Genomic DNA, 26,812 nt, shown 5'->3' with positions numbered 1-26,812 from the left:
CAACTGATTTGTCCATGTTAATCTTAAATCGCAAGACCTGCTCAAAACTATGCAATTCAATGAAGAGAGATCGTAGCTCGGGGATCGGATTTGAAAGCGATAGTAGGATGTCATTGTATAGTATTCAGTCCTCGCACATTCAGAGTGAGGTTTTTAAGAGAATTGCGTGACATCTGGACAGTGGAACAAGGGGATGCTAGTGCATGGGCTAGGCATTTCCATTGGCTGGATCGAGAGGATCGTGGTCGTGGACTGCAACACAAATACTGCACAAAGGGGAAAGGTGGATGAGGGAACCCAAACTCAAAAAAAAAAAACCCTCTAAGACCAAAGCTCCACAATAGAGGAACTACAACATTGAAAAAAGGAATATAAAAAAAGTCAGTCCGTCATCCCAGGATGACCAGAAGAACATTGAAGTGTGGTCCGTGTAGTGCCCAAGTGTGGAGGTCTCAGCCCCACCCACCGCCCGCCCATGTCAAAGAGAAAAAGGTGTGAGCACATCAGGCACCCCTGGCCTTTCACTTGTCGCCAGAGTCCGTTCCCGCTAGAGTGTCTGATGCGGAGGCAAGAGCCGCCTTCTGGTCTCTGGGGGCGCCTCCGCCGGCCCTGTCACTGCCAGCCCAATGGGGAGGTCTCGGGCCCAGAGGCCGCATTGCGCCTGTCGTAGTCGTCACAAGGTGGAGTAAGGCAGAGGAGACAGCAGGATTTTGTGAGGGTGCGGAGCTGGTGGAGCTTGCCGTTATGCTGGAATCTGTGACAGGACAAAACTGTTGACGCCGCTGAAGAGTGATCAGAGCGAACTCCTGGTATAGCACCGAGTACTGCCCTTGAAATGAGATGGGGTGCATCGATCTCGCCTTTGTGAGTATAGCCTCCTTGATTCGAAAGTCCTGGTCACACACGAGGATGTCTGCTGGGGGGGCATTAGGCGCTCGAGGAGGACCAACCCTATGCACCCTGTCCAGTTTGACTACAGCATCAGAGGAGCCGCCAAGTATATGTTGGAATAGCCCCTCGGCGAAAGTGAACAGATCCCTGGTGTCGTCGGTGACCTTCACTCCTTGGATCCGTATGTTGTGTCTGCGTGACCTGTTCTCTAGATCCTCCAGGTGGGTTTGGATGTCTACATGTTTGTCCTGCAGTCTAATCACCTCCTGCTGGAGGATGGAGGATTTGGACACTGCAGTGTCATCTTGTCTTCTAGAGCAGCCACCCGTTCCCCAATCTCGTCCATGTCCCTGTGAATGTCTTTGATCTTAGCGGTGAGGTCTTTTTTTACGATCTGCAGGTCTTCTCTGAGAGTCAGGAAGAGGGACTCCAGGAAAGACTTTTTGATGGGCTCATCTTCATTAGCAATAGTTTGGGTCGGGGTGGTGGCCTCAGAAGCTGTGTTCGCCATATTAGGGATAGAGAGGGAGCTTGCAAAAATGTTCTTTAGGGTTTTAACTTTCCTCGTCCTAGATGAGAACATAGTCAAATATCACCCCCAGTTGAAGCGTTGGGCAGATCTGGACCTCGGTGTGTCAGGCCCAGCAGGGAGAACGGGCAGGTGCGCGTTGGCGTGCTGGTTTGTTAGGCGCGCTGACCCTCCAAGGACCCACACCCGCGCCGCCTCCGGGAACCAGCTCGTGGGCCTTGTAGCAGGACACTGCAGTGACGCCGTACAGGTGGGAGCCCTGTGAGAAGTGGACAGTGGCACCGCTGGTTTCTATGGTTGAGCAGGGGGCCAAGCCAGTGGGTGCTGCAGTCAAGTGGCTGGCGGGGTACCGCCTCGGGCCTCGTGCCCCGCTTGCGTTTAGACCGACCCCGCAAGGAGGCCTTGCTGTCACTGACCTTCCCGTTCTGTGCTGGCAGCTCCCAGATTGAGTCCCAGGTTCCACGTGGCCACGTTTAGGGCGGCCCTCCAAAGGCCGGGTGCCTCCGATGCTCCAGACAGGCAGGCGATGATGTGGGCTGAGCCCCGCGGGAAGCCCCAAGCTCCAGGCAGGAGGTGAATGCGGCCCTCTGAGCGTAGACCCCCACGGGCCAGGCTATACTTGTAGGTCCTGGGGAGGCTCTACTGCTACCGGCTCTCCCGGTCCACATGGCCGCTCCCAATCCAAGGCCGGTGACCCGCACGGAGTTGTGGATAGGTGCGTGATGGAGGCCGGAGGTGAGCGCAACCCTTGGGCGCGGCTTGCAGTGACGGGTTGTGGACAGACAGGCGGTGTGCTGGGCAGCTTGTGAGAGCACCACCACTGACTCTCTCATTTTTCGAATGCCGCTCCCAACCCAATGCAGGGGATCCACGTGGCCTCCTTGGTGCGTGGCCCTCACGGCGCTCCGGACAGGCAGGCAGAGTATCCGGCCACCCGCAGGTCATCCGGGTGGGCCGAAAGGCGAACAATCAAAGCACCTCCAGGCCCACCCAGCCACACGGGGAGTCCCAAAATATAGGCCGCGGACGAGTGCGACCCTCTGGTCACGGGCCCCGCGGGCTGGGCTGCGCACACAGGTCTCGGACAGGCAGACAAATTGCTGGGTGGCTCGCAGGCCCTCCGGAGTGACCAGTAGGGGGCTGGGCTTGATGTCGCTGGCCTCGGTGGTCTTGTAGAGATAGCCACCGTGTTGTTGAAGCTGCCTAGCGTTGGCGGCTGGGGAGGGACAAGTCCGCCGCCCTCACGGTCCTTAGAAGTAGCCCCTAATGGGCCAATCGCCGTTTTTTTCGCAACAGCTGTGACCACGTTTCCCCTGTGAAGGCCCCCCGGAAGGATCCACGGCTATTCCGGTGACTCAAGGGGCCCGGGGGTGCTATATAGGGCAAACACCAGGCAGGAGCTTATCTCTATGCGTCCTACCTCGCCGCCATCTTGGCCACGCTCCCCATACTGTTCTGTTATAAGAATAATTATCCATTATTTGTGGATTCAATATCCCTTTAATGTACACGAATGCAATAGGTCATGCATACAGGTTTTTGCAGATATAGGATACATTGTATTTTTTTTATCAAACTCCGCACAACTCTGAAGAAGAGGCAAGTAGAATAATAGCTGTGAAACATATGTTGACTGTAGTGTGGCAGTAATAAAAGTGGACTAAGCCTTTGGGTGATACATCAGCCCCATAAACTGAAACAATTTCTTCATGATAAATCTGTTTCTTGAATTTGTGTAGTGTTATTTTCAGTGTTGTTACTGGTCAATGAGCTGAGCAACGTATGAGGAGTTGAAAGTATTGGTTGTTAATACATGTTTTGATTGGAAATACATTTTTACAAATGAAATGATTATCATGCAAATCAGACTAAATACAGTATAGAATTGTATTCCGTTTCTATACTCCCCACCTATTTTAACTTTTATTGTTCCAGTGGAAATTTATGCTGGATCCGTCTTGCAGGATTTTTTAGTCTAAAATCTTTCACCATCCCTCCTAGGCAGGGTACTGTGATGAAATCTGTTCTACAAGTGAGGAATCTGCAGGTAGAAGAATCTATCAGAAAAAATGTTACTTCCTACGGTAACGTTCTTTCTGGTGGATACTCTACGTGCGGATTCCACACCAACCCACCTGCCTCGCTGTTTGATGGATGTTTATAGGGAAAGTTAAAAAGATGCCAGTTGCAATTTTATTGGTACCGCAATTTCTCACCCTTTTAATCTACTTCTTGCCTTGAAGGTTTGAAAAAATGTTGATGTGTGCGCCAGGGTGGGTGCTTCATGACCTCGGCCACCCTCTACCAGTGTCATTGTGTCTTTGACGTTTTCTGGATCCTGTCTGATGCATGGGGCTTGTCCTGCAGGTGGAGAATCTGCAGGTAGGTAGAGGAATCACTGAAATAACATTTTCTTTCTTGGTACTATAATTAATTGAAAATTAGTTTGAGCCGGGATTCATCCACCTGGGTTTACTCTCAGGGGCAAGATGGCGGACACGATCGTGTCCGAGTGAGGCAGGCGAAAGGTGCTCTCCACCACTCCAACCCCTCTACACCCCTGTCTTGTTGGAAAGCTGTTCGCTGGAACCAATGTCAAACTCAGTCCTCTGCGAGGTCTCTGCCTAGGTTTCTCCCCGGAAAGTTCCTCCAATTGTATCAACAGCACTATCGGCGTGCAGTTCATATGGCCGCTTACCGGAGTTTGGTGTCAAGTGGCACAGCGGGGGATTCCTGCCTTCTTCAGGAGAGTAACGCAGCGTCTGCTGCACGAGCAACATAGACAGTGGAAAACCTGGGCCGGAGTTGGAGCCCCGTGAAAGCTATGGGTCCGAAGAACACCAGTGTCATTTCGAAGGGGCCAAAGACTCACCCTGGGGCAGCTACTGCAGTTTCCTCTCCTGCTCATGTTGTGGCTCCGGTGGGTTTCCCGGACAGACCCAATGTAGAAACGGGTTTAATCAGCTGTTCCATGGATGCAACGTCCAAAAATACGCACTCCCCCCCGGGGCTTGATCAGGCAAAGAGAATACAGGTGCAAAAAAAAAAGATCCTGGGTATGTTTAGAAAGATGAAAAGTCTTTTTAACAAAGGAGGGAGGGAGAGGGTAAGTGGATTCGATCTCCCCTGGCAATTTACATAAACAAAGTAGAATCCACTCTTGTGGTGGTAGTGGTCCCTACAGTGGTGGGGAGCACACAGTGTTGTGTAGAATACCCCTCACACACCAACAGGCCCCTTGGTGTCATGCTTCATCATCGGGGTCTTCACACCCCTCTACGGGATGCGGCGTGCTGCGACTTACGACTACGTAGGAGCACTTGTAGTGAACTATGTGTTGGTCAGTGTGAGGGGGTTTATTGTGTGAGTAGTGAAGTGGTGAGAGGTGAAAGTTAAAAAATACCTGGCTCGTAGGGTGAAAATAAAATGTATTAAGCCCTCGGCTGGTATTGTTAAAAGGGTGCAGGGTGAGGTTGTTACTGTATTTTAATGTACATCAACCTCAAAAAGTGCGTCGTCATGACATGTTTCGGAGTGTGGAAACTCCTTCTTCAGGAAGAGGGAGTGCACAAAGCTCCTCACCTTACTCACATGTAGTGTAGATTTTAAAGTGTTAGTTACAAAAAATAATAAAATCTACAAAAAATTAGGTGTAATGTTCCTAATTATGTTTTTATGATCCAGAGGTCTGTTGCACCCAATTGGCGGTAATAGAACAAGGCATGTGAAGATAAAGCGCATAGTAAATCAAAACATCACATTAGGATATAGATTATCATCAGAAAATGTCTGTTCAAAAAATAGGGTAATCTGTGTTCTAGTGTGGTCTGGAACCCTGTAAGAAAAAGACAAGGACACACATGTAGACTAATACACGCACATTTACAAATGGTAAGTCATAAGCTTCTCCTAAGTTGTTGTATTATAGGAGAAAGGTTGGTTAGTTCAGTGCTTACTTATTTAATAAGGCAGGGTGGCCTCATGAGCCCTCCGTGGTATTGGGGGTAGTCTTCCTGCTCAATGCGGCTACCTAGAGGACATAGGAAGCTAGAGTCAGGATTCGTAGTTTTTACTCGTGGCAAAAAATGGGGTATGTTCCCTGCAAAACAAACTCACGGTTACAGCATGCTTAGATGGACTGTCATCCCCTCAACGCGGCTCCGACGGTATGCCGTGTGTTCAGAGGATCGTACCTTATATACTATCCAGAGTGCCCTGAATTGTAGCCTGATTGGAATCGGATAATGCCCATAGAAGGAGAGAAACCCCAATTGATTCTCCGGTCGTGCGCGGAAGAGATGGGCGTTGTTGAAAGTGAAACGAGCATGCGCGCGGGAGTAGTGACAACACAGCTTCTCGGTGCAGAGAGGCGTTCAGCGCGGAGAAGTAGCATAGGACCCTGTGTGAGTACAGCGCGCTAGTTGTATATCGCGCTGTGGACCTCTTTAAATGATTAGAGTCGCGCTAAGGCCCTGCTCGTTTGTAAAACGAATACGATGTTCTGATATGGGCCATAGTTTTATCGTTCAAAAACTTAGCAACAACTGCCTGGATGGGTTTAAGAACCTATTTAGCATGCACAGGGTCACTAGATTATGAATGGGACATGGATAAAGAAGGGTATTGTTCAATAAGATATGCTGGGATAGAATGACAACCCCTGCATATATCAATCCATTACATACATGCTCCTCAGCCAAGCCCCAACTTTAGTTGATAAATAGGGGGTTATGAACTGGGTTTTTTGTGAAACTTAAGAGCCCATAAGTCAACGTAGTTGGCCCCATGGGATAGAGTCATTGAGTCCGTTGGTGTCGGTGCCCAAACGGAAAACCCACCTCTGTTCCTTCTCAAATAGTCCCACATCAGAGGGAAGCTGTTCAATTACAGTCCAGTGCAGTTCATTGACACAATGCTGTGCCTCCAAAAAATGTGCTTCCATTTTTGTGGTAGATTTTTTGCATCTCACGTTACTTTTATGTTCGTTTATTCTGGTTTTAACTGCCCGGTGGTCATACCCACATATTCCAAGTTACAAGGGCAGGTGATTAGATAAACGACATTCTTGCTATTGCAATTGGTGAACACTCGTTGCTCCCATTTTGTGCCATTTTTGAAGGTTAAAGTGTTGCTTTTCTTAGTTAAGTGGCAACTATTGCAATTGCCGCATGGGTGATGTCCCTGCACTCCACGTAGCTGCGGTCTGGTAACTGTGTTCTGTGGTCTTGTGTGCACGAGAATGTCTTTGAGGTTCCTTCCTCTTCTGTGGGCAAAGAGAGGTTTTTCCAAGTTTAACGTACCACTCGTGAGTATGCGCCAGTGTTTGTTCAGCATGTTTGGTTACCTGGTTGGAAAGAGTACTGTATGTGGTGACACACACTGGTCTGTTCAGAGTGTCGTCTTTTGGAACTTTGTCTTCCAGGAGTGACTCTCGATTGTTATTAAGAGCCCTTTTCATAGCCTTCTTTATTACCTTATCAGGGTATTGTCTCTGTTTTAGTTTTACGCTTAGATCCTGGGCTTGGGATTTGTACCTTGCTACGTCGCTACAAATGCGGCGTAGGCGGAGGAACTGTCCGTAAGGTAGGTTCTCTCTTAAATGACGTGGGTGAAAACTGTCAAAACGTAGTAGACAGTTCCTCGCCGTCGGTTTGAAATGAGTTTCAGTTTTTAAGGAGCCAGACTCATGATAGATATTCAGGTCTAGGAACACCATTGACTCATTTGACATTGAATGAGTGAATTTTAAGAAGGCATTTTGGGTGTTTAGCCATGTCATGAAATCCAAGACTGATTGTCCGTCTCCATCCCAGATGACTAGGACGTCATCTATGTAACGTTTCCCGGTGCGTATTCTGCCCCTGAAAGGATAGTTGGGATGGAGGATCTTGGTGGTCTCCAGGTGGTGCACATATAATCCCGCCATGCTCAGCACGTAAGTGCGCCCCATGCTGATTACATGCTGTTGTAAATATAAGGTGCCTTCGCATTCAAAAACGTTTTTGGTAAGTGCTGTTGAAATGCACTCCATCACCAGTCCTCGTGGAGTTTGATACTTCCATCGTTTTGAATGTAGTACCTCCTCAATGATGAGGAGGGTTTCATCATGGGGGAGGCTGGTGTAGAGGCTCTCTACATCTAGACTCAACAGCATTTGTGAGTTTTGGTCAAATGGGAGATCTTGTAGTAACTGTAGTACAGCTTTAGTGTCTCTCAGGTATGTGTCTGTCGCTTGTACCAAAGGTCTTAGAAAGGCATCAGCGAATTTAGACAAAGGCTCTAGTATTGATGAAATCCCAGATACGATGGGACGGCCTGGTGGGTTGGTGAGACTTTTGTGTACCTTCAATATACTATAAAAGTATGGTGTACGAGGGTTTTTTTGTGTCAAGAAATCTGCTTCCTTCTTAGTAAGCCAGCCATGGGCTAGCGCCTCCTCAGTCATTGCCCCTGTCTGTGTGCGTAGAGATTCAGTAGGGTCATTTGGCAAGACCAGATAGTTCCTCTCATCTGATAAGAGTCTTCTGCACTCTTGGTCATAGGCGGTGGTGGTTTGAATAACCATTGCCCCGCCTTTGTCGGCTGGTTTTATGGTTAGTTTCTTGTTCTGGGAAAGTTCTCTTATTGCCTCATTTTCTAACCTGCTCAAATTCTGGAAAACGTTCTGATTGGTCTCCAAATGGCCGAGTTCTAGCATGATAGCTTTTTCAAAAGCTAGAACTTCGACAGGGAGTTGGTTATCGGGTGGTGTGAAGGTCGATTTTGGTTTTAGACCTGTGTCCGAAGTGTCAGGAGTGGGTTCTTTATTATTAAAGAACGCTTTCCGTTTGATAGTTCTCACAAAGTCTTGAATCTCTTTGTGTAAGCGAAAAGGGTCAGGTTTGTTAGTAGGGACGTATCCAAGTCCTTTATTAAGTACCTGATTCTGTAGATCAGTCAGAGGCCAAGGGGATATATTGATGACTAAGTTCCCCTCTTGCTTGTGGAGGCTTAATTCACTGTCATGCTCCTGGTGTGGACCCTCGGGTCTGCCACGTCCTCTGTTTGCCAAGTGACGTTGTTGCCCTTCTTGTTCCTGCCTCTGCGGGATCCCTGGCCCCATGCTAAAAAAGGCTGCGCGGTTTGGGGTGCGGGTGTTGGTTCTGGTCCCCATTGTGGGTACAACGGTCCCATCGGTGGTGGACCGTATTGGTATGGTACTTGGAATTGTCCTTGGTAGGGGTTAAATTGTGGAGGTCCTTGAAAACCTCTCCAGCCACTTTGGCGTGGGTTTTGGGTTCTCTGTTGTCGGTAACCTCCTCTTTGTTGCCTTCTTTGTTGGAAACCACCTGAATTAGTGCTGCCATCTGAGCTCACACTATCAGTATCACTTGTATTACCCTTCGCCACATAGTCTGCTTTAGTATATGGGTATGCCCTCTCTGCAGTGAACCGATCCTTATCTTTCTTGAGTTTAATAAACTTGCTTGTCTTAAGTGTTGTTTCAAAGTCTGTCATTTGTTGGTTAAGTTCTTCCAGACCTTTCTTCAAGGCTGCAGGTGAAATAAAAGCCTTGAGTTGTACCTCTAGTTTCTGGATCTCTACCTTAGGTTCCTGTGAAATTCTTGTGGCTGTTTGTACTATTAGTACCAGTCAATCTCTGGTGCAATGCCATGAGATCAGAGACCAGGCTTTTTCAATAAACAAGATCGTCTTGAAAGATAAATGGTTCGTTTTGTACGATTAGGCCTTGTGGGGCTATCTTGTTCCTTAAATATTCTCTCATGAGGAGGCCATGTAATGCAGCCCTAATCTGGACTTTTCTCAAATTTGTTAGTTCATCCCAGTCCGCCACAGAGGGGCCCGCGTCATTGTTACTTAATCCCTCAAAGGGATTGACTTCCGCATGGATCCTATCGACATCATCCTCCCCGAAGGTGAGGCCATGTTCGTCCTCCATTCTGTTGTTGTACGAAATGAGGTGTTTGGATGTAATGTGTGTTACGTCCACTAATGTGTGTCCAAGGGAGGGGCTCCCACAGCTGTACACTGTCAAGGACAAGTCTTTTAACAAAGGAGGGAGGGAGAGGGTAAGTGGATTCGATCTCCCCTGGCAATTTACATAAACAAAGTAGAATCCACTCTAGTGGTGGTAGTGGTCCCTACAGTGGTGGGGAGCACACAGTGTTGTGTAGAATACCCCTCACACACCAACAGGCCCCTTGGCGTCATGCTTCATCATCAGGGTCTTCGCACCCCTCTACGGGATGCGGCGTGCTGTGACTTACGACTACGTAGGAGCACTTGAAGTTAACTATGTGTTGGTGAGTGTGGGGGAGGTTTATTGTGTGAGTAGTGAAGTGGTGAGAGGTGAAAGTTAAAAAATACCTGGCTCGTAGGGTAAAAATGTAATTTAGTAAGCCCTCGGCTGGTATTGTTAAAAGGGTGCAGGGTGAGGTTGTTACTGTATTTTAATGTACATCAACCTCAAAAAGTGCGTCGACATGACAGGTTTCAGAGTGTGGAAACTCCTTCTTCAGGACGAGGGAGTGCACAAACCTCCTCACCTTACTCACATGTAGTGTAGATGTTAAAGTGTTAGTTACAAAAAAAAAAGAAAGAACCACCAGTCAGCCAAAGGTAAGACGCCTCCTGCTGAAACAGTGACACATATGCTGACCTCTCAGATAACAACAATGACTGACGGTCGAGGTGTAGCCAATTCAGTAATACTCGCCAATATCCCAGCACCTGAGACAAACATGGGTATCTCTTCAGTAGTAAAAGAGCTAACTGATTTGCAAGAGCTTGAGGGGCACGAGATCGAAAGGGAGTGTGTTGAAACTGTGAGCACAGTGGATGTGCACTCTGCATCTCCTCAGTCTCCTAGTATAACTCTGGACACTGCTGGCTCCAGAACCGCGCTTCAGGGAGCGAATATTGCTTGTGAGAGTGGCAGTAGGGCAGCGTTAACAGAACCTGATTCCGGGGACTCTGGTGCAAATTTTTTTCTATGTCAGACCTCTCTAATAATTCCGAGACGGGGAGCGTTGAAGGTGATTGGGGCGATGAAAGAAGCTTAACTAGTTCAGCCCCTCCGGACGTAGACGAAAATAGTCTCTTGGTCCTTGAAGACATCAATACAGTTTGTAAACTAAAGGATGCCCCCCAGCTAATCTCGAATAATGGCCCTCCAGATGCTAATAATGGCTCTCCTGTGTTGTGTCATTCTTACGATAGAAGGGCTGCTACTGTAGGAGCACAGGGAGACGGTATGTGCTCCACAGAGTCAATAGAGAACAACGTCACCTTGGCCACTATATACCAGGCAATAATGTCGCACCGGGAGGAGACTAAGGCAGAAGGACTTCGAATGCAGGGCGTGGTGCGCAAACTCCAGAATACGGTGTGCCACATGAGGAAGAACTGTATGGAAATCTCAGCTAGGATCGGCGAAGTCGAGGGCAGAATTTCTACAATTGAAGACGACATGTCTCAACAAAAAACTGTCTTATCCTCCCATCAGTCTTTTCGGGATGACATAACCTGGAAATGGACCGATTTAGAAAATATGTCAAGGTGGAATAACCTGCAAATTTTAGGCGTACCGGAAGGAATCAAAGGGACAGACATTCGCCAATTTGCCACCAGTCTGTTTTCAGAAGCATTTCCTGAACTGTCTAACTGGAAGTGGGAACTCGAACTGCAGAGGGTGCATAGATTTCTTTTCCAGATACGTAGGGGCAAGACTGGAGTAGAGGGCAAGCCCAGAGCTATTTTGATTTGTCTGAACAATTTCTTACTTCGTGAGTCCCTATACGACCTAGCTAGACCAGATCGTAAGAGGCATGGGCTGGGGTGCAAATCTTTTGTACGCCCAGACTACTATCAAGCCACAGTCCAGCTGAGATGGCATCTCCGCCAGCTGATCCCACAACTTCAAGCTAAGGGGGCGCAAACTTACTTACTAAACCCTTCAAAAGTTAAAATTATATTTAAGAATAAAACAGTATTTTTTACTTCTGAAATTGCTGCGAAGGAATTCTTGGGATCAATCTAGTGGGACGGCGGGAAGGCAATGCCAAGGGTAGATTGACAGATTGACAGCTCTCTCTCATCTAGTGCTTCTTTTTAGTTGATTGCTCCTTGAGTGTGGGGAGGGGTTTGGTGTGGGGCACTTTATCCTTTCTCTCCATCACCAATAGGGACTAGACAGTTCCTTTGCCTCATTTGGGTGTGTGTATGGGTGGGTTGGGAGGGGCTTCAGGGTGGGATAAGTGGGGTGGGGGGTGGTTGGGGTGTGTGGGGTGGGCAAGGAATAATACACTTTTGTGCTTATTTAGGAGGAGCTTCCAAAGTGTGAATAAAGGTTTCCTCAGCAAACATGTTGACTCGTATGGAACAGTATGTCTAATGCTGAGAATAGAGCATCCTAAACTGCTTTACATGTTTAGAACAATTCCCCTTGAATTTCCGAGCTCTTGCTTAATAAAATTACAGCGGGTCAGCTCCAGATTTGTATGGGGTTATAGACGCCAGAGAAGGACCTATAGAAAGATGGTCTTGCCAAAAAATCGTGGGGGGTGGGATATCTCATATTTTCTGCTATATTATTGGGCAGCTGTTTTGCAATTTGTAAGTCCATTGATAGTTGGGGAGCGTGTCGATATTTTGTCTTGCCATAGTCCAGTAATATATGCGCTGGGTATGGGGGAGGAGGCCAACGGTTGTCTTGTTAGAGCCTAGCTATTTATAAAAAACGAAATTCAAGATTCTCAATTCTGCTTATCGCATCTGGAGACAAGTTAAGCGACATTTGGGGGTATCAAACCTTAACGCTTACACTCCCTTTTCTGCTGCTAGGCTATTGCCTCTGATTTTCCGCGATCAAATCTCCTTGAGATGGTGCTCAAAAGGAATTGTAACATTAGGGGATCTATGTGAGGCAGGCCAGCTTCGATCATTCACTGAGCTCCAAACTAAATACGGCCTTTCCGAAGCATGATTTCTATAAGTTCCTTCAAATTCGTAGCTTCCTAAATTCACTAGGTTCAGGGTTGGAACACCAGTTGAGAACAATTCCGCTTATTGAGAAGCTGGGGAAAGCACCCATCGGTCAACTTTATACTCTATTGATTGAGGTACTTCCTGATGACATACAGGCTTGTCAAGATAAGTGGATTGTGAAGTTAGGGCAAGAAGGGATTAATGTCGCAGACTCGCTAAGTCTTGCAAACTAGGTTCTGTTGACAGGGAGGATGCGCACTCAGCACTATATGGTTATTTATGATCTGTATTATACTCCAAAAAAGATCTCTAAATGGGCCACATCTGCGGGGACTAAATGTAACAGATGCGGGTTGTTTGCTGCAGATGCAGTCCATATGTTTTTCTCTTGCCCAAAATTAGCTGCATTTTTCATATCTATAGAACGCTCTTTGGGATTACTAATGGGAGTAACAATAGATATCACCGCAGAACTTGTGTTAATTGGGCTGAGCTCTGACACTGTCACCCACACGCGATCTAACGCTATGACGTCCTTTCTGTTTATTTGTATGGCAGCTGTGCGAGCGTGTATTGCGAAGGAGTGGATCAGCCCTGAATCCCCGTCTTTTTTGACTTGGCGGGCAAGATTATTATCAATGTATAACCTGGAAATGGCTATCTATAAGATTAAGGGGAGGAGAAAAAGGGCAATGGGAGTCAAAATTTGGGGACCTTACGGACTGGACAAGACAACTTAGTATAATTATATTCGTCTCTTGGATTTTTGTTTTTTTGTGTATATAATAGCTGCTCTTCAGATTTTCTGTTTAGTCTTTTTGCAAAAGTATTCTTTTCATTTGTATGCTGCAGACTGATGTATTTATTCATTGCATAAAATGGGAAATAATCAATAAAAATGTTTTTTTTAAAAATTGTTTGAGCCTCTGGCTTTATGGGATATTGTTTCTGAACCTGTAGTTCATCACTAAAAGGAATCACTTGTAGTGGTGCACCTTTATCTCATGCTCCCTAGTTTTTGTATAATATTTGACCTTGTTGTAATGCCAACTTTACTGCATACTAGTCCCTCGGTTTTTAGGGTGCTAGCGAAGAGAATACTTCCGTTATAACTTCCTCCCCTCAATTATAACTTGTGGGGTCCAATCTCATTCCATATGAATTATGTCAATTGAATCCAGAAAATCACTGAGATTGTTCGCTTAGGACTGCCTTCAGTCTGAATCTGGACTTTATAAACAAAATCCAGTCCATTCAGATGCCAATCAAGTATTTTTATTTGTATGCATTTATTAGTCTCCTCCAGTGTTCAGGTGGCTTTTAAGTTCCTCTTTTCAGGGGACTGTCTAGTACAGCATCTGCTCATGCTCCGTTCTTTACTAGAAGTTTCTTTTTGTGAGGCAACCTGCTTTCTTGACATAGGTTCACTTTTCATTTGAAAAGGCTGCTTTAGGGTTCCTGATTCCTGACTATATCCCTCCTCTATCCCCTACTTTCCCGCTGACAGGTTTGCCCTTTGTCAGGTCCTGGCAAGATTGGCCATCCTTTGCTAAACTATCATTTCTTATCTCTGTGGACCTGTGAAGAATAAGAATATAGCTCATCAAAAGACTAATATCTATTTCCATCTCTCTTATTTCTCTCCTATTTCTTACATATATCTACCTTCTCTTCGTCGTTATTCTAGTTTTTACTAGGGTCTTTGTAGGTTTGCCCCTAAGCTATCTCTCTCCAAGTAGATATTAATTATTTTCTGTAGCTCGCATTCTTGCTGATCTTGTGGGTTCGAAGTATACTTCTGATGAATGGCCAATAGTGATTTATCACTTTTATTCTTATGAATAATTATCTCCGTTATTATATCTATGTTACCTATTAGCTTCATTCCTAAATCTACAGCAAATGTTTTTCCTGTATCTGATTCAATACTTGCGGCAAAACCGTAATTGCAAAACATGCTGTGTGTCCTAATACACAGTGTTGCAAACAAACGTAATCAAGACTGACACAGTTGTACATTAGGTACCTTCCTCATTGGTAGGCACATATTCAAAAGCAGGTGTTTATCCCAGGTAGTAGAATGAGGAAACACTGCTTCTAATTGTTAGGTTTTTCCAACTAACCAGAATGGTATTTCATTACTGTCAGCTGGGTTACACCCAATTATAACATTCATTGTCTGTGGATTAATTGCTATCGCCTGTGTTTGTTTACTTTGGTTTGCAAAGTCCCTTTGGCTTCAGTACCTCAATGCTGTAGTATGTACTGTCTTAATTGTTTATATATCCATGTATAACTTCAGTAATCCTTTCCTTAGATTTTGCTATTAGAAAGTGATCGCAAGTCTAAGAGACATTTTAAGGCATGGGCAAATTTGGGAATTGTCCAGGGCCGCCACCTTCCAAGGGGCTCCCTTTGATAGTGAACTTTCTCTGTCTCACCTATATTTTTAAATTTCAACCTGTATCCTGTCTTCCTACCTCTAACCCTGACCCTTTCTCTTCTCTTTGTCAAGTGTCTTCTGAAAGATTTTGCGGGCCCCCTTCAAGACATATTTCAACAGTTTTTATGCAACTCTGTTTCTGAGTTAGTTAGGCATTATTCAGTCTTCAATTAGCAGAAAATATATAATGAAATGGTGCTCCTCAATTAAGTCTCACCCAGTACCCCAAAAATCCTTAACCCCTTCGGCGCTGCGCGAATACTCCTGCTGTGTGGGAGACTTAATAAGTGGGCGGAATTCGGACGGCACCCGGCCGTCTTCAGCACACGCCCACCGTGACGTCAGACGGACTGGGGCCGTCCTGAGCACTGAAGAGGTTAAGACGAAACTGCCAACTCTGCCTTGGCATTGTGAGCAGACCTAAACATATCTTCTGCACTTCATGTTTACATTTTCCCTGAAGCCACATTCCTTGTTCAGTGTAATCCAAAGGCACTTCAATACAAACAAAAGGATCATATTGCGGTGGAAGGGTCTGTTGTTACTTATTTTGTGATTAGCCTTGTTGCATTTGTGGCCTCTAGTTCATTCAAGGAGTTAAACTTCTTCCGTACTACATACCTGGCCTACTTCAACCACCATACTATCTCCTCGTATTCTTCAGCCATTGCTCACAAAGACTCAATAACAGTAATTATGATACTGACTAATATTTTGTATCTGTTACGCATTTAACTAACCCCAGTAGGAGATGTGAACACCTCTCCCATCTTCTGGGGAGGCTATGAAAAAACCTCAGGACGTTTCCATTGAGGAATGTGTGTACTTCCTACTCAGGGCCGGACTGGTAATACCGGGCACCGGGCAATCCCCCGGGAGGCCGGTAGGGGTGGGGGCCGGTTTCTGCACAGGGGGCCGGTTTTGTTACTGGGTCCACTGATTTTTTTTAAATCGGACCCAGCAACAAAATCAGAAGGCCTCCTGCTTCCAGGCCTGTGTCCAACGTCTGTGCGCGTCGTGGAGCACTACTTCCAGGGTGTCAGGCCTTCAGAGGCCTTTAAGAAAAAAGGCATACATTCTGGGTGCCAATCCTCGGCACCCACAATGCAGGTCTCAGTGGGGATGAAAGTAGATGCCCTCAGCCCAAAGAGGATCCTCTTGGGAGAAAAGTTAAAACGGGCAGGTCCCTCACTCCACGCTACAACAGGTTATGCTCAATTCAATTCTTCCAATTCAAATTCTTTTTTCGGTCAAATAAAAATGGACCATAAAAGCACATGATATCTGATACAAATCCATAATATAACAGTAATACCACAAATGTACATTAATTTAAATTCAGTTATTGAAATAAGAAGTGGAATGAGTCAGACAACCCTATCAGTGAAACTCATCGATGGGTGGAGAGGGGGAGTTATATTAATATGGATCCTCACCCTAGTCCCTGGAAACAAACACGTGCAGTTGTTGATATTTATTATCCACTATTTGTACATAAACCTTATGTTTCTAAATGATGGTAATTACTATGGTAATCTCTGCAGCCATAATATTAAACAAAGTGAACGTAACAACTTTACATCACACTTCCCTACTTCCTCTTTTAGATTAGTCTAGTCCCTACCTAATATCTACATGCCTGCTATCTGTCTCATGTTATTGCAGTGGCTGTGTGGGTATTAGCCTGACTAAGGTATGTCAAGCAATGTAAGTATCCCCCACATTCCTCAGTAGTCATTGGGCCATTGCCGTCAGATAGCCCTTCGGCATGTCCCCACCCAAATCCTAGATACTCTTTATACCTTGTGCCCCAATGTTTCTGTAAGGAGCGGGAAGTCTAGAGCAGATTCTTAAATCATCACTGCGGAACACTAGCAGCACTTCTGCTAAAGAGGCATATGAAAGGCAGGCTAATGTTGCCATTTGTATTTCCTTCCATGCTTGATTTGTGTGAGGTTGGATGCCTTGCAGCGCTAATCATTACACATATTCATGCAGCTTTGTGAGACTTACAGTGTTGCCCAGCGATCAGGGACATGTTTAGGATTTTGGGGGCCCTGGGCCTAACTTGTTTTGGGGACCCTGTTTGGAACAGTTTTGGAATTTATGATCCAACTTCAGTTCTTTCATGCCCTCTTTGGACAGGTCATTGACCGTGCACAGGCACACACGTCCAAGTTATAAATGTATTCACATTTAATAGTCAAGGATAGTGATGTGTGTTTTCGATATTGTAACACACCAGCAGCTCACTATTATTACTGCAAATAATCTCTGACACCTTCCCATTTTGCATATGTGAGTTCCTGTTTGGATCTAAAAGTTAAAAAAATTATGAATAATGCATGAAATGAAAACACAACATTCCTCTGCAAAATGTCTGCAATAGACTCTCCCAAATCACCCACATTAAAAATAAATTAAAAGAAAATGGTATTTAAAACAATGGGTCTGATTCACAAAGTTAAAGGGAGATGGAAGTCTAACTTTACGACTTTTGAAATTCACAAAGGGCATTTACTACTCGTAAATGCCCTTTGTGAATACAAAAAGTTGAACTTTACGACTTTCGGTATTCACAAAGGGCATATACGAGTGGTAAATGCGCTTTGTGAATACTGAAAGTCGTAAAGTTAGACTTTCGTCTCATTTTACCTTTGTGAATTGGGCCCAATATGTTTACTAATTATTCAAGGTCAACCGGGCAAAACTCTGCAGAACAGAGCTGGCTATATCACGCCCTCCCCTGAAAGGCTGGGGCTCTGGGCAGAGTCCACTTTGCCTGTGCCTTAAAATGTCTCTGCCAGCGATCTGTCCTAAGTTAAAGAGTTCAATGTTCCTACTGTTGACTGCGGGGATAGTGCTGCATTGCCACTGACACAGAAGCCCCGATTGTCCCAAAGGTAGCGACTGTGAGTACACACAATTCTGAACGACTCGGCTCGGCATGACGCAGTTTCTGAAAGCAAGTGCTGCTGCAAAGTCCTGCCATGCTTCCTTCATTCAGCGATTCCTCTTCCAATGAGAGGTCACCACTGGGGATCCAACAGAAGTGAAGCTGCTGCTGAGGTGATGGCTAGGCAATCTGCACCTGTTGAACCTTAGAAGTGTAAAGTCATTCAGCAGGTGAACGCAGTGTAAAATACTGGGGTCCTAGGCCCCCATGCACATATAAGAACTACACAGACACTGGAAGGTGCTTACTGGAACTGGCCCGGGGCACGTGCGCCTGCGCCCCTTTTATAACCAAGGTCAGATGTCCTGTGACACCTGCGTTGGATGGGTGTGGGGTGGAGTGTAAGCCAGCCCTCGGGGAGTGGCTGGCACCATAAACACTAGAGCAGTGACAAGCAGGTCCATACATCCCGCCCAAACTTTATTAAAACTGGAACAGCAAGTCCAACCTACGGGAGAGTATACAATAACCGACAACATGACCGCCCTCAAACTCGCCACCCGCAGACATCACCAGCTCATCCGCACCACAAAGAAGAAATCTCTGAAGGAACGACTGGACAAGAACGCCCATGACAGCAAGGAGCTCTTCAACATCGTCAAGGAATTCTCCAACCCCAGCACCGGCAACAACGACATCATCCCCTCACAGGACCTCTGCGACTCCCTCGCCTCGTACTTCCACCGCAAGATCTCCGACATCCACAACAGTTTCAGCGCTCAACCCCCGCACCCACCGGTCGAACCTACGCACCCAGCCGCCATCCTCCAGACATGGACCGAGGTGACCCCCGAAGACACAACAAGCATGATAAACACCATCCACTCCGGATCGCCGACCGACCCGTGCCCCCACCACATCTTCAACAAAGCGGCCCCCACCATCGCACCCCATCTCCGAGACATCATCAACACCTCCTTCAACACAGCCACCTTCCCTGAGAGCTGGAAGCACGCCGAGCTCAGCGCACTACTGAAGAAACCAACAGCGGACCCGACCGACCTCAAGAACTTCCGCCCCATCTCGCTCCTTCCCTTCCCGGCCAAAGTCATCGAAAAGGTCATCAACAAGCAACTGGCCGCCTTCCTCGAGACGAATGGATCCCTCAACCCATCGCAGTCCGGATTCAGAGCCAATCTGTAGCGATCGCTACCATCGACAAGGCCAAAGGTAAAAGATTCCGTATTTCCAGTCCTTTGCGGAAGCACTACAAGTCCCAGAAGGCCATCCCGCGCTGGGGGTTGGCTCAATGGGAGGACATTATATAAGCTCCACCTTCGGAACACAACGGGGCTTGTCAATCGTGTTCTGTAATTGCTCATAGTGGATGAGCCTTCTCGCTACGAGTAGGATTCTTGAGGACGACGCCGATCAAAAGCCAGCGTGGTCAGTTGTACCCTATTCTGCACTACGCCGATCAAAAGCCAGCGTGGTCATTACCTTGATCTGCACGACGCCGATGAACAGCCAGCGTGGTCAGATGTCCTGGAGATTCTCTGTTCCGAGTCATATCCAGTCGTGCAAGTACCCAGAGGAGTGCGGGCTCGCCTCCTCTTCTTTGTGTACCTTTTCTGTTTAAAGCGGTATCAAGCTACCGCCATTTCTTGTTTACTTTGCAGGGAAAATCTGTGTTCGTTGTCAGTGGCTACTGACATTATCTGATACTTGGTCTACTTAGTTCCACAAGGAGGATTGTGGTTCTTGTAAGCGTAGTGCTTCCACGCTTGTATTTCGTAGTCCAGAGAAGTATTTTGTGCTTACCATCTGGTAGACAGAGGAGTGACGTTAACTTCTCAGTACTTCTGGTTAAACTATTATTTTTGGTACATTACTTTGAATTCCTTTAAGGATACATGGGGTGGATAAACTGGTGAGTAGGGAAGACTGGGGAAGAATCCTGGGTTCACCTAAGTTCTGCTGCAGAACGAATCTTTTGTTCTCTGTCTCCTCCTCTGCCTGCAGTGTCCCTGTACCAGTAACCTCATGGTGTAACGACCAGACGATACCAGAAGTGCCATTCCCCGATGCCAATCCACCTCCCGGCCCCTATCCGTACAGGCTCAAACAGTGGGTATATTCCATTGTAGGGGTTTGTGCGGAGCGGAGTCGGAAGGACTATCGTCTATCGTCTCTGCTGGCCATAAGAGTAAGGTTAGTGGCGCTTGCGTATTCTTGCGCTGCTCTCAATCCCGACAGATTGACAAGCCCAAGAATACAGCCCAGCCTAGACGATGGATACGAATGCTATTCTCACCTCCCTGTTGGAGAGCTTTACAGGCCTTCAGCAGGAGGTTCAGAATTCCCGGATAGAGAACCAGGCTTTGTATAAAGAGATCTCTGATTTACGTAAAGACGTGTCAGATCTTGCCATGAGAGAGCCTGTGGTGAAACCATTGATTAGACCGGCCACTCTGCAGCCGCCTCCTTCCTTCCAACCCGGGGGTTCACTAGCAGCCCCTTCCACTTCTGCCGAAGCCACTCCGACGGTCCATATAATCCAAAATCATGGGATACCCCTAGCTCCTCCCGAAAGGTTTTATGGGGATCCACGGAAATTTGAAACCTTTCTGAATCAATGCCGTCTGCATTTTCTATGCAAACCTATGGTCTTTCAGGACGAAGCATCCAAAATGGCTTTTCTGATGTCCTATATGGGAGGGAACGCGTCCAGCTGGACTATCCCTTTATTGGAAAAAGATGACCCTGTATTATATGATTTCTCTGCCTTTTGCATAGAACTCCGGAAATTGTTTGATAGGAAGTCTCACATGTTGTCACTAGATCACGAATTAATGACCTTGAGACAAGGGTCCCAAGATCTGTTGTCCTACATCACCACCTTTAACCGCCTTATCGTGGAAACAGATTGGCCGGCTCAGAAACGAATCTCCTTGTTTTACCAAGGACTCAGGGGAGAACTAAAGGATGTATTAGCCCAGGTGGTGCAATTACCTACTACCTGTGAGGAATTAATAGATCTGACCGTCCAACTAGATCACCGGCTGCTGGAACGAAAAGGGGATAGAAAAGGGGGGGATTATCGATACTCTTACCCCTTATTTAAAACCCGACAGGAGGTTGGAAGAAAAAGCAAAAACACCAGAAGGACCGGAACCCATGCAAATAGGGGGAATACGTGGGCCTCTCACCCGGGAAGAAAGAGACAGGAGACGGAGGCTTAAACTCTGCCTATACTGTGGCAAAGGGGGGCACTTCATCAATGATTGTAGAGCTAGGAATTACGTTCCCGGGAAAAACCCCCTTCCCAGAGGGCAGGCTGCTCTTCGTTCTAGTGAGCCGGCGGAAAACTGACGGTCTTGAATCAGATAGCGACCTCTGATTCGAGACGACCTCAAGATACGGTCTCCCCTTTTGTAGCTAATACCTTACACCCTGCAGTCGCCCATATGAATGTGAATGTTGCGCTATGGGTTACCAATCAGAATCCTGTAAGGGTAGATGCTTTGTTAGATTCAGGAGCAACAGGAAATTATATAGACCAGACCTATGCCTTCCGCATGGGTATCCCCTGTGAAAAGAAACCGATACCTGAAACAGTGAAAACAGTGGATGGTACAGTACTAACTTCTGGCCCGGTCACCTACCATACGCTGGCCCTATTAATGAGATTCGGTGAGGATCACTGTGAGTACATCCAGTTCGACCTGATTGATGCCCCTCAGTTCCGACTCATTCTAGGTATGCCGTGGTTGACACTACATAATCCGTTGGTGAGTAGGGCTTCCCGTACCGTGAGTATGACATCCGAGTATTGCAAGGAACATTGTCGAGAAGGCATACACCAAGACTTCCCCCTTGTTCCCTCGCTCGCTACCTTCTTAGCAAGCGAATGTACAGTGGATTCCTTTTGTTGTGCCACCACATTACCAGAAGAATACAAGTCCTTTTATGCCTTGTTCGACAAACAAAAAGCTACCCAATTACCTCCTCATCGCACCTACGATTGTCGGATTGACCTCGTTCCGGGTGCAGACATCCCTTGCAGCAGGGTGTATGCCCTGACAGAAAAAGAAACACTGTATCTCAAAACCTATATTGAGGACAATATAGCGTCTGGGTTCATAAGACACTCCACCTCCCCGGCCTCGTCACCCATGTTCTTCATTCCGAAGAAGGATTGCGAGGAATTGAGACCGTGTATCGACTACCGAGCCATTAACAGGGTGACCATCAAGAACCGCTATCCTCTTCCCCTAATTCCTGTGTTGATGGATAAGTTGAAAGGGGCGCGCTATTTCACAAAACTTGATCTCCGCGGGGCCTATCATCTGGTCCGCGTGATGAAAGGAGATGAATGGAAGACTGCGTTCAGAACTAAGTTTGGTCTCTACGAATATAGAGTAATGCCCTTTGGCCTCTGCAACGCCCCAGCCGCCTTCCAGTTCTTTATGGACGAAGTGTTAAGGGGGTGTTTGGAGACATTTTGCGTGGTCGATATAGACGATATTTTAATCTATTCGGTGTCTCTGTCAGACCACATTACCCATGTGAAAATTGTGTTGGAAAGGCTCCAACAAAACTCCCTGTATGCCAAACTGGAGAAATGCCTTTTTCATGTCCAGCAGGTAGCTTTCTTGGGCTATGTTATTGACGCTCACGGATTTCGAATGGACATGAGTAAGGTGAATGCCATCATCACATGGAAAACGCCACGGAACGTTAAATCTGTGCAAAGCTTTCTCGGTTTTGCCAATTACTATCGGCGTTTTATACAGGATTTCTCCAAGATCATTCATCCCATCACGTCCCTCTTGAGAAAAAATGTTCCTTTCAAATGGGGAGAGGCGGCCGAAACCTCATTTCAACTCCTAAAAGAGAAGTTTACACAAGCTCCCATCCTTCGTCATCCAGACCCCAAGATGCCGTTTGTGTTGGAAACTGACGCTTCTCAGTTTGCTCTGGGTGGTGTCCTGTCTCAACGCCATCCTACCTCTGGTCAACTCCACCCGGTGGCGTACTACTCTAAGAAGCTCACCCCGTGTGAGATAAACTACACTATAACAGACAAAGAGCTCTTAGCTATCAAAAGAGCATGCGAAGAATGGAGGCATTACCTCCTTGGAGCGTTGCATACTGTAGAAATCATCACAGACCATCGCAATCTACTGTTCTTAAAGACGGCGAAGGCTTTGACTCCTCGACAACTGAGATGGACCCTCTTCTTTTCAGACTTTGATTTTGTGATCAAATACAGACCGGGAACTCGTAACGGGAAAGCTGATGCGCTCTCCAGGTTGGGTGAGGAAGAAGCGGCGACCTCGACAGAACCCCCTTTCATTCTAAAGGGGATCGAACCCCCAGAAACAGCTATCGCCTTGATCACTTCTGAAGATTTTCTGGATGACGTTAGAGTCGCCCTAACGGACCAGGATATCACTGCTTGGGTACAGGACGAGCCCGACAAGCGATGTGAAAAGGATAAGCTGGCCTATCATTTCCATGCCTTATATGTCCCCAACTCTGCGTTGCAACGCAAAGTCCTGGAATGGGCGCATGATTCTGTTCTAGGCGGACACATGGGCATCTACAAAACAATCGCTAACGTGGAACGATCCTTCTGGTGGCCTGGTGTCAGATCTGATACCAAAGAATATGTGAAGAACTGTGCGGTCTGTGCCCAGGGGAAAGCCAGTCACATCAAACCACCGGGACTGTTGCATCCATTACCGATTCCACCCAAGCCGTGGCACACGCTGTCCATGGACTTTATCGTAGAGATGCCCCCGTGTGAGAAACAAACGGTCGTGCTGGTGGTAGTGGACCATCTTACGAAAATGGGACACTTCATTTCCTTACCTGGTCTGCCTTCCTCCAGTGAATTAGCCAAAGTCTTCCTCCAACACATCGTCCGTCCACACGGATTGCCGAGAGTGGTGATTACGGATAGGGGGACTCAATTCACCTCCCATTTTTGGAAGGCTTTATGTACCATTTTGCAGATCGACGCTCGTCTCTCATCAAGCTATCATCCGCAAACGGATGGTAAAACGGAACGTCTAAATCAGACGTTAGAGCAATACCTGCGTTGTTTTTCATTACAGAACGCCACAGATTGGACCATCCTCTTGTGGTTGGCGGAGTTCGCCTACAATAACGCTGTACATACCACCTTGGGATGTTCCCCGTTCTTTTGCCTCTATGGATTCCATCCAAACGTGCTTCCCTTTAAATGGCCGGCTGAAACTTTGGTTCCTGCTATTCATGAACATCATGCTCATCTTCGGGCTATTCTGATCGAGGCTCGGAACAATCTAGAAAATGCCCAAGCAGCCCAGAAGACGTTCGCAGATAAGAGGCGTACTCCTGAACCTTATTATAAGGTGGGGGACAAGGTGTGGCTTTCTACACGCAACCTGCATCTTAAGGGACTTACGAAATTGAAACCTAAGTATGTTGGTCCCTATGGCATTTGTGAGAGGATAAACGCTGTAGCCATGAAACTCTCGTTGCCAGTGTCTTGGATGATTCATCCTGTATTTCATGTATCGCTCCTACGTCCGTGTCTTCCGAGCGTGAGGTTGCCTGATCGTCCTCTTCCGGTGGAAATCGAGGGCCACGAGGAATATGAAGTGAGTTCTATTCTGGACTCTCGCTTGGTCCGAGGCCGGATCCAATAACTGGTGGATTGGAAAGGGTTCGGTCCCGAAGACAGGACCTGGGAACCCTTGGACCATCTCCATTGTCCCGATTTGGTAGAACAATTCCATGAGCGGTTTCCTGGGAAGCCGGGATGTCCGCTGGGACGGCGGTCCACGAGAGGGGGTTCTGTAGCGATCGCTACCATCGACAAGGCCAAAGGTAAAAGATTCCGTATTTCCAGTCCTTTGCGGAAGCACTACAAGTCCCAGAAGGCCATCCGGCGCTGGGGGTTGGCTCAATGGGAGGACGTTATATAAGCTCCACCTTCGGAACACAACGGGGCTTGTCAATTGTGTTCTGTAATTGCTCATAGTGGATGAGCCTTCTCGCTACGAGTAGGATTCTTGAGGACGACGCCGATCAAAAGCCAGCGTGGTCAGTTGTACCCTATTCTGCACTACGCCGATCAAAAGCCAGCGTGGTCATTACCTTGATCTGCACGACGCCGATGAACAGCCAGCGTGGTCAGATGTCCTGGAGATTCTCTGTTCCGAGTCATATCCAGTCGTGCAAGTACCCAGAGGAGTGCGGGCTTGCCTCCTCTTCTTTGTGTACCTTTTCTGTTTAAAGCGGTATCAAGCTGCCACCATTTCTTGTTTACTTTGCGGGGAAAATCTGTGTTCGTTGTCAGTGGCTACTGACATTATCTGATACTTGGTCTACTTAGTTCCACAAGGAGGATTGTGGTTCTTGTAAGCGTAGTGCTTCCACGCTTGTATTTCGTAGTCCAGAGAAGTATTTTGTGCTTACCATCTGGTAGACAGAGGAGTGACGTTAACTTCTCAGTACTTCTGGTTAAACTATTATTTTTGGTACATTACTTTGAATTCCTTTAAGGATACATGGGGTGGATAAACTGGTGAGTAGGGAAGACTGGGGAAGAATCCTGGGTTCACCTAAGTTCTGCTGCAGAACTAATCTTTTGTTCTCTGTCTCCTCCTCTGCCTGCAGTGTGCCTGTACCAGTAACCTCATGGTGTAACGACCAGACGATACCAGAAGTGCCATTCGCCGATGCCAATCCACCTCCCGGCCCCTATTCGTACATGCTCAAACAGTGGGTATATTCCATTGTAGGGGTTTGTGCGGCGCGGAGTCGGAAGGACTATCGTCTATCGTCTCTGCTGGCCATAAGAGTAAGGTTAGTGGCGCTTGCGTATTCTTGCGCTGCTCTCAATCCCGACACAATCACAGCACCGAGACCGCCCTCATCGCAGCCACTGACGACATCCGAGCCCTGCTCGACAACGGTGAAACAGCGGCACTCATCCTCCTAGACCTCTCCGCTGTATTTGATACTGTTTGCCACCGCACCCTAGTCCAACGACTCAACGACACCGGCATCCAGGGGAAGGCCCTGGACTGGATCACCTCATTCCTCTCCGGAAGAACACAAAGAGTACGCCTCCCGCCGTTCCGCTCGGCGGCCACCGAAGTCATCTGCGGCGTCCCGCAAGGATCTTCGCTCAGCCCCACTCTCTTCAACATCTACATGAAACCACTAGCTGCCATCGCCCGCAACCACAACCTGAACATCATTTCCTATGCCGATGACACCCAGCTGATCCTCTCCCTCACCAAAGACCCCGACACCGCCAAAGCGAACCTTCACGAAGGGATGAAAGACGTCGCTGAATGGATGAACAGCAGCCGCCTAAAGTTGAACACGGACAAGACAGAAGTCCTCATCCTGGGAACATCCCCCTCCGCATGGGATGACTCCTGGTGGCCCCCAGCCCTAGGCACCGCACCCAAGCCAACAGACCACGCACGCAACTTGGGCATCATCCTGGACTCCTCCCTATCGATGACCAGGCAAGTCAACGCCGTCTCCTCATCTTGCTTCCACACACTCCGCATGCTCCACAAGATCTTCCAATGGATTCCCACCGAGACAAGGAAGACGGTCACCCAGGCCCTCATCACCAGCAGACTGGACTATGGAAACACCCTCTACGCCGGAACAACAGCCAAGCTTCAGAAGAGACTCCAGCGTATCCAGAATGCCTCCGCCCGACTCATCCTGGACGTCCCCCGACGCAGCCACATCTCGAGCCACCTGAGAGACCTACACTGGCTCCCTGTCAACAAGAGGATCACGTTCAGACTCCTCACCCACGCACACAAATCCCTCCACGACCTGGGCCCTAGGTACCTCAACGACCGCCTGACCTTCTACACGCCCACCCGCCAGCTGCGATCGGCGAACCTCCCCCTCACCGTCGTGCCTCGCATCCAGAGAGCCACCGCTGGAGGAAGATCCTTCTCCTACCTAGCGGCTAAGACATGGAACTCCCTGCCCGTTCACCTGCGACTGACCCAGGACCACCTCGCCTTCAGGAAACAGC

Source organism: Lissotriton vulgaris, chromosome 4_1 (genome assembly GCF_964263255.1).
Source record: "Lissotriton vulgaris chromosome 4_1, aLisVul1.2, whole genome shotgun sequence".
Lineage (NCBI taxonomy): Eukaryota > Metazoa > Chordata > Amphibia > Caudata > Salamandridae > Lissotriton > Lissotriton vulgaris.
Note: the sequence above shows the minus strand (reverse complement) of the source record.